This window comes from Nannospalax galili, unplaced genomic scaffold, assembly GCF_000622305.1.
Source record: "Nannospalax galili isolate Female #2095 unplaced genomic scaffold, S.galili_v1.0 scaffold1199, whole genome shotgun sequence".
Taxonomy (NCBI): domain Eukaryota; kingdom Metazoa; phylum Chordata; class Mammalia; order Rodentia; family Spalacidae; genus Nannospalax; species Nannospalax galili.
The window spans coordinates 632034-641468 of NW_008342713.1; the positions used below are offsets into that span (position 1 = coordinate 632034).

Genomic DNA, 9435 nt, shown 5'->3' on the forward strand with positions numbered 1-9435 from the left:
TGTTTTGTAAAACGAGTCCATTCTCATATTTTCCTCAAAAGAAGGTAGCTAGACAAACGAGCCCTAAGATTGCCATAAAACAGCGCTCCCACAAGCGCCTATAGTCTAACACACACCTCCTTCTCCCCTCCCCGGAAACGGAAACGGAAAGAGAAGAGGAAAGTCCCGGAACCTAGCGTTTTCCTCTGCTTCCCTGAGGGGCGAGGCCCTCTGGCCCACGCCAACTGGCCTGCGCAGCCGTCGCTCTTAGCCAACTCCACTCCCCATTGGTCCCCTGGGGCGCCGCCCCTCGGCAGGGCGGGAGATTCGGTGTGCCGGGCGCAGGCCTCGCGTCGCCTGCGGCCTGGGGGTCCCGCGTGCAGTAGCCGTGGCTTCCGGAGAGGCCCGAGCCGGCGAGAGCCGGTGTGGCGGTACGTGAGGGTGTCAGCGCAGCCGTTTCTCTGGGCGCGCGGCTGCTGAGGTGAGTCCGGGCTGCGCTGGGGCTCCAGGGTCACGGCCGCCTCCTGGCTGCTCGCCCTCTGCGGCCGGAGAGCGTCTGACCCGCGAAGCGCCCTGGTCCTCAGGAACTCCCGGCTGAGGCGGTGTCTTGAGACGCACCGCTCGTCGTCGGTCGCTCGCAGCCATAGCCCTGTGCAAGCCGCATCCCTGCTTCCCGCCTCACGGAGCCGGAGTTGGAAAGAGAACTGTAAGGGTGTATTGCGAAAGTTGCCAAGTGCTCTGCCAGACGGGCGGTTTTAAGAGAAACGCGGGAAGGGGTCACGTGACAAAAACTCCCACCGGAGTGCGTCTAGCTGTCATCCCACCCGGGATACCCTAAATGACACCTGCTGACGAACTGAAAGCATTGCTTTGGGACGATGCTTGATTGTGAAGTATTGATGAGCCAGGATCCTTTTGTAGAGCTTTTTAAATGAAAAGAATATTGAAGCATTACTTAGCATTTTACAGCTGAAACTGTAACTGAACGGTTTATACCTGGTTAAATTGCAAAATATCATGGCTACACACACACACACACACACACACACACACACACACACACACACACACACACGTGTGTGTGTGTGTGTAATAGCACTAAACCTTGAATGGCTATCACTCATCACTTAGCAGTTCTGTTGATGCAGAGTGAAATACACAGATGTACATGAGATCTGCATGGTTAAATTGAAATGTAAAGTAGAAAATACCTCTAACAGGGAACATTTTTATAAGTCCTTGAATACATCAGATACATTATTGTCTTGACTTTGGACACAGCCATAAGGCTAGAAAGTGTGAACTTGTGATTAGAACCCAGGTTTATCTGAAACTAAAATTGGTGCTTAACCACTAATCTAAACCACCATCTTTTCAAAAGGATAACATTTTGTGTACGTATGTTCTTTTTTTAAAAGTTTATTAGCATCTATTCGTTGTACATAATAATTCTCATGCCATTTTCATACATGTATATCATGTATTTTGATTATTTTCACCCCACAGAGTCCCTCTTCCACTGTTGCCCCTCCTTTTCCCAACTAGTCCCCCTTCCTTTTCTTTTTTTCCTAACCAACCTATACATTTAATTAGGGTTTCTTACTGGAGATAACAACCTACCAGTGGCTACACCATTGGAAGAAATATTTCTTCCTCACCCAGCACCATTAACTGCCTGTAGCTCCTCAGGGACAATGAGGCCTTGGGACCCTCTCCTCTTAGCATTAACTGCCTGTAGCTAGCTCCTCAGGAAGGAGAAGGGCCCTGTGACTGAAAAGGTAACAGTTTTTAAATTGTAGCAAGTCCTTTTTTTTTTTTTTGCTCCTGGAGGAGAGTGTACTGCAGTTAACACTCACTTTGTGCTGCTGTATTGCTTTGTAAATTCTATGGGAAGAATTGAGCTATTACACCCAAGGCAGTGCCTTGAAGGGTCATAGATGCTATGAGTATTTGTATTTCATTTATTGGTTGTGTGTATGTGTGTAGTATGTATGTGTGTGTGCATGTGGGTCACATGGCAGAAATGTGTGTTGGGGTCAGAGGTTGCCTCAGCTGCTCTCCACTTAATTTACTGAGGCTGGGGATAGAGGATCTCTCACTAAGCCAGGAGCTTGCTGATTTGGCTAGCCTCAGGGATTCCATCTTGGCCTCCCCAACTCTGCATGTGCTCAGCTTTTATCTACGTGCTAGGGATCTGAACTCTGATCCTCTCGCTTGCTGACAAGTGCTTTTATCCGCTGAACTATCTCCTCTGGCCCCCTGTATTTATATTTTACTGTATTTGTTAGGTAGTGGGTTTTAATTAAGGAACTGTTGGAAAGGAAGGAAGAAAATGTCTCCTATGAGGTTGTGGTAGAAATTTCATTTGGAGTGATTTTGTGCTTTGGAAGATGTCTTAAATCTAAAAAGATACATTGTATAGATGCATTTAGATACAAACAAGACTGAATTAGGCTACTTCAGACAGCCAAGCCATGCCCAGCCTTTTTGACTTTTTGATACAATATTGACATCTACAAAGTTCGTGCTTGAGAACCCCATAGTCTAGTTACAAAAAAAGAAAATTACAATAAGAACTCATAATATTTTAAATAAGTTCATGATTTTGTTTCTGGCTACATTCATCCCTGTCCTTGGCCACCTGGGGCCCCCAGATTGGGTACACCTAGAAAGCAATTAAAATAACATGGAGAGCTGGGTGTGGGGCATGGCTGTGATCCCAGTACTCTTGAACCTGAGGCAGGCATATCATGAGTTCCAGCCAGCCTGTATTATAAGGTGAGACCCTGTCAACAAAAAGTAAAATAAAGGACTAGGGATGTTACTTGAGTGCTTGCCTAGCATGCAGGAAACCCTGAGTTTCATCCCCAGCACTGCATAAACCAGGCATGTTGCCATAGGTCTGTAACCCCAGCATTTGGGAGGTGGAGGCAGAAGTTCAGGATCATCTTTGACTACATAGTTTGAGGCCAGTATGGTATTCATGAGACCGTCACTCTTTCACACACACACAAAAAAATCCCTACAAAAACTAAAATAAAATATCATGGGGGCTGGAGAGATAGTTCCATTGGTAAGTGCTTGCCTTGCAAGCATAAGAGCTTATGTTCAATCCCCAGAACCCACATTAAAAAAAAAAAAAAAAAAAAAAAAAAATCCTAATCCCAGTGCTGGAGAGGTCTGGAGAGATGGCTTAGTGGTTAAGAGCACTTACTGTTCTATCAGAGGACTGGATTTTGGCACACATGTTAGGTGTCTCTAGCGCTTTGAAATCCAAAGCCCCCTTCTGGCCTGCATGAGCACCCCTCTGCAAACACACAAATAAAGAGTAAAATCTTCAGGGGCTGGAGAGATAGTTCACCTGTTAAGAGCACTGGCTGCTGTTACAAAGGACCCAGGTTTAATTCCTAACCCACATGGTGACTAACAACTGTCCATAACTTCATTTCTACGGGATCCAGTGCCCTCTTCTGCCCTCTGTGGGCATTGGTCTTTTTGAGACAAGGTTCCCCTGTAGCTGCAGCTGGCCTGGATTAGCTAATAGAGACCAGGCTGGCTTCGAACTCACAGAAATCCACCTGCCTCTGCCTCCTGAGTACTGGGATTAAAGGCCTGTGCCACCATGCTGGGCTGTAAATAAGTAATTTTTTTTAAAAAAAAAAAAAAAGAGGAAGTGGTGGCATGCACTTGTAATCCTAGTAATCCTAACACTGGGGGAGGTGAAAACAGGTGCATCACTAGAGGTTGCTGGTTAGCCAGCCTAGTCTAGCTCCAGGTCAATGAGAGACCCTGTCTCAAAAAAGTTTGGGGGGCTAGAGAGATGGCTCAGCGGTTAAGAACACTGGTTGTTCTTGCAGACAAGAACTGGGACCGGGGTTCGAATCCCAGTACCCACATGGCTGTTGGCAACTGTCCATAACTCCAGTTCCAAGGGATTCAGCAGCCTCTTCTGTCCTCCGTGGGCATTGCATGATACGGGTGCACTTAACCTATACACAGGCAATACACGCATACATATAAAATAAAAATAATAAATAAAAAAATATTTTAAAAAGTTTGAGGTGTCTGGAGGAATGGCTCAGCAGTTAAGAGCACTAGCTGTTCTTGCAGAGGACCTATGTTGGGTTCCCAGCACCACCTACGTGGCAGCTAACAACAGTTCATAACTCCAGTTCCAGGGGATTCCATCTCCCTCTTCTGGCCTCCACAGGCATTGTATGACATTGGTATACTTACATACGTGCAGCCAATATACATACACAAAAAAAAATAATAATTTTTTTTTATAGAAAAGTTTGAGGGGCTGGACAGATGGCTCAGCAGTTAAGAGCACTGACTGCTCTTACAGAGGACCCAGGTTCAATTCCCAGTACCCACATGGCGGCTAATAACTGTTCTTAACTTCAGGTCCAGGGAATCCGACATCGTCTTCTACCTCCTCGGGCATTGCATGACATGGGTGGACTTACACACGCAGGCAATACACTCATATGAATAAAATGAAAACGATAAAATATTTTTTAAAAATGAGTTTGACTGACTCCTGAAGAATAAGACACCAAGGTTGTCCTCTGGCCTCCATACACATGTGCACATGCATACACATAAACAAACATGCACAAACACATATATAAGCAAAACTGCCATAGGAAAATTACATGTACATTATTCAGTCATCAAGAATTTTTATAAATTTCCTTGGAAACTTACTCCTAAGAGAATCATGTAGCATTCTTCCCTGTCCCCCCTCTCCCTTTTTTGTTTTATGAGTCAAGGTCTCTCTTACTAGCATGAGGAATGAGATTACAGGCATATGCCACCACATGTAACTGAGTCAAAATTTCTCTTATGATTCTATTTTTTGCGTTTATTAGTATTTGTAGTTTTACCATTTGTTTAAATTCATTTGCTCTTTGTCACTGAGAACATAGCACATAATTAAAACACAGCTGTGTATGAGTAAATGGAAATAATGTACATTATACTGAACCTGATACCTTTGAAGTATGCTTGATAAAACTATTATGGTTTAACCTGAGGATCTTGAACCTTGGAGGAATAATAGAAGTCTTGGATATTTGACATACATGGGGAAAATGATTACATATTATAAATAATTTCCAGAGATCAAAACAAGCAGTTAGGATAAGATTTTTATTCAGTGGCACAAAAGGTATGTGGTGTAATCAAATGATCAGGAATTTAGGAATCAGTCAAAGCTGGGATTCAACCCTAACCTAATTGTGTGAATTTTGGTGAATAATTTTAATCATATATATGCAGGATCTCACAGTGTAGCCCGAGCTGACCTGGAACTCACTATGTAGACCAGGCTGGCCTCAAACTCAGAGACCACCTCTCCTGGCTCTGCCTCCTGAGTGCTGGGATTAAAGGTGTGTGCCACTATGCCCATCCAGCTTACTTATTTATAAATTAGGGAAATCACACACCAAAAAACATGAACTTGACTCTCTTTAACTGGTATACCTAAAGGTGCCTAATATACTGTCTCACATATGGGCCCTCAAAAAACCTGTTTGTAGCTGGACACGGTAGTACATGCCTTTAGTCCCAGCACTTGGGAGGCAAAGGCAGGTGGATCATTGTGAGATCAAGGTCAGCCTGGTCTACATAGTGGTGAGTTCTAGGCCATTTGGAGCTACAGGGAGACCCTATCTCAAAAAGATGGGGGGGAGCTTTTATTCAGGTATAAAAAAATTTTTCATTTCTTCATATAAATATAGGTGCATTAAACACTTTGTCTAATATGCTCAAATTCCCTATAATAGAAAGCAGTATTATGATTAGAAAAAGGCCTGAGAAGGAGTGGTTATATACTATGGGTGAAGTATTTATGGGCTGTACATACAAAGTGTAATCTCATAGAGTTCTGAAAGCTAAATTAGAATATATATCAAGAGTTCAGTGTGGTACACTTGTTTGTAATTCCATTGTGGAGGCAGGAGCAGGTGGGTGGTGAGTTCAGGGCTAGCCTCGGCTATACAGTAAGACCGTTTCAATACAACAACAACAACAAAAGATTATATGTAAAGTACTGAAAACTGTGTAGCACATAGTGAGTGCTTCACTCTCCTAACTGCCTCTCCCAATCTAGATATTGTTCTCAGACTTTGGGATTCTCTAGCCAATTACTATTTTGTCCCTCAAATGCCATCATTTCAGCTTTGCCTTTATAAGGACATTTATCTGTTCATTATTTTGGTTAAAACTCATGAATTTGGGGGAGCAAAGTTGCCCTGTTGTTTCCCTTTACCTATTAGCTGAACTTTACTAAATTCTTTTCCTAATTACAGGTGACTCTGAATTTTTCCAGCTGCAGAATGCATAGCACCTTAAAAGGTAAATAAAACTGAAAAGATCATTTAATTGTGCCAGTTACTAAAAGAAAATTTAGCAACACTTAGCTAAATGTGTAATAATTAAGCCATAAGAAATAGTCATTAGTTTCTTTGCCAGAAGAAAAGGCAAAAATGGGATTTATGAGAAAGGAAGGGGGGAAAAAAATAAGAACCCTAATCTTAATTTGCATTTGTTGGGTGAGCTAAAACTGGTAGTAGCTGTAATCATCCTTTGTTAGTTTTAGGCCATATACATAGCTTTGGAACTAAATTCTGTCAGAATAGCCAGAAGTGATCAAGCTTTTGCTTGCCAAACTCTGAAGTTTGTTCAGTGAAGAACTGACTATAAAGTGCTAGAAAGATTCATATTTGCTGTTTAGTTACCAAAATGTGTAGAAAGCCATGATAGTTGTGACCTTGAAGTATCTGGTAAGCATATAGTAAAGGAGGTGCTTGAAGGTTGTTTGTTCTAGGCATGGTACACCAATGAAGTGTCACACACCTCTCCCAAGAGTATCTTTCTAATAAACAGAAAATAAAATGTGCCATACCATTATTCTTTCTTTGACTGACCTGTCTTAATTCTTTTTTCCGTTAATATGACAATTAATAAATAGTTCATTGTAACTTTATTAGCACAGTGTTTTCTTGAGATGATATATTCATTACCTTGATTGGATTCAGCGCTTCTCAAATTGCTTATTTGTCTTCCCCTCTTCCTGTGTTTTTCAGATAAAGAATTGAGTTACCTACAGTCAAAAACATAATAACAGACTAATGAATAATATATGTGTCCTACCTTAAAAGTACTTATTAAGCCGGGCGTGGTGGCACACGCCTTTAATCCCAGCACTTGGGAGGCTGAGGCAGGCGGATCTCTGAGTTGAGGCCAGCCTGGTCTACATTGTGAGTTCCAGACCAGCTGAGGCTACAAGGAGACCCTGTCTCAAAAAAAAACCAAAAAAAAAAAAAAAAAAGTACTAATAAAATATAAAACATACATAAATATGTGCATTTATTTCACAGATGTTTAATTTATATGGCAGTTACTCTGAATTCTTCATCACACTGATATATTGCTTTTGTTTAGGTTGGCCATGATGAGTAAACTGGAATTAAAGGAAGCTAAGATGCTGGAGGTTCAATTCGTGGGAGATGATGATGTTCTTAATCACATTCTTGATAGAGAAGGAGGTACTGAGTAACAGTTAGAGTGGCTTGTGGATTATCTCATTTTTAAAAAACATTGTAAAAGGGCCTGGAGAGATGGCTCAGTAGTTAAGAGCAGTGACTGCTCTTGCAGAGGACCAGGGTTCAGTTTCCAGCACCCACGTGGCAGCTAGCAACCATCTTTAATTCCAGTTCCAGGGGATCTGATGCCCTCTTATAACCTCCTTGGGCACTGAATGTCAAATGCACTTACATATATATGCACACAAAACACTCATGCACATTAAAAAATAAATAAAAATTTGAAAGCATTCTAATGTTTTATTTTTAAAACATAGCCCAAAGTATTTGATCTAGCACAACTAAATATAAATTGTTGTTTTTTTTAGTTTACTTCTTTTAAAGTTTAATTGAACCTTACCATAAAGCCTTTCTAAAATAAAATGCTTAGTAGTGGTGGTAAATGATACCTAACCATTGTAATTTAACCCAGGATAAACACTTTCAAAAGTGTGTGTGTGGTATGTGTGTGTGTGTGTGTGTGTGTATTTCACTCAGTTACATAAATTGTGAATGAGCCATCAGTACTTCTGTTTTGTTGTTACTGTTGTTTGAGACATTTTCTGGGTAGCCTAAACTTGCCTCTAACTCTCTATGAGTCCCAGCTAGCCTTAAGTTCATGAGCCTCTTGCCTCAGCTTTACAAGGGCTGCAATTATAGACATGGTATGGTCAGTACTTTTTTGGGGGGGTGGATGGTGTGACAGGATCTTACTCTGTAGCTCAGGCTAGCCTGGAACTCACTGTGTAGCTCAGGCAGGCCTCAAATTTGCAGTGATCCTCTTGCCTCAGCCTTCCAAGTGCTGGAATTACAGTTGTGTGCCACCAAGCCTGACTTAGTTTTTTTTTTTTTTTTTTTTTTTCCATTTATGTGTGTGTCTGTATATGTGTTTGTGCACATGCGTGCAGATGCTTACAGAAGCCAGAAGAGTGTTAGAGTCCCTGGAGCTAGAGTTGTAGGTGGTTGATTGTTAGCCTCCCAATTTGGGTACTAGGAGCTGACTTGACTTGGGTCCTCTGAAAGATCAGCAAGTGCTCTTAACCACTGAATGATCTCTTATTTTTTTGCAATATTATCGCACTATATAGATAAGGCTGGCCTCAAACTCATAGAAATCCACCTGCCTCTGCTTCCCAAGTGCTGGGATTAAAGGTATGTGTCATTACACCCAGCCTTAGTACTTCTTTTTTTTTTTAATATTTTATTATTTTTATTTTACATTACGAGTGTATTGCCTGCATGTTTGTGAGTGCACCTGTGTCGTGCAGTACTGCGGTGAGTCATCTCTCCAGCTCCGTGATTTCCTTTCTTGGCAATCTAACAAATTTTTAGTTTTGTCCCAACTAAGGAACCATTATTTCTTTAAAGCTAAGTATGGAGGCTTCTCTCAGTTCAACAGTGATTGGCTGTGGAAGCCTCTGTCAGGTCCCTACTGATTGGCTCTGTATGCCTCAGTTTCTCAGGGATTGGCTGTGGGATCTCACGGTTCCTCACTGATTAACTGGACTCCTTATCTACTCCATTATCTTTGGACCAAGGTCTTAGGCCCACCCATATGACTTCCTGTTTCTCTCTAATGGTACTGGGGTGTTCCCCTCAGATCAATGAGGGGATTATCTGAGGGTCCTTCACGCCTAGGCTGTGTGCAGACTTCCTCTCCTTTGCCACTACCTCTTTTAAACATGGTGGCAGGGCAGCAGGCATAATGGAGGAGCTAAACTGGTTTCTTCCAAGCCAAGTCCATTCATGCACTTATTTTCTGAGACAAACCATGTTGGTGACCTGGTGAGTTTCTTCTCCTGCAAGTTTTTTACCATGAAGTCTAGATGATATGGGTAATTATACATGGCTCGGAGGTCAGTCTCTG

The 9435-nt window shown here is 42.1% G+C and overlaps 1 long non-coding RNA gene across 1 annotated transcript; it reads left to right on the forward strand.

The window, feature by feature from the left end:
* The first annotated feature begins 276 nt into the window (after positions 1 to 276).
* LOC103738678 lies at positions 277 to 7543 on the forward strand. Its single transcript, XR_607459.2, has 3 exons — positions 277 to 460; positions 6294 to 6339; positions 7429 to 7543. It is a non-coding gene; the product is annotated as an uncharacterized LOC103738678 (long non-coding RNA).
* Positions 7544 to 9435: the final 1892 nt, after the last annotated feature.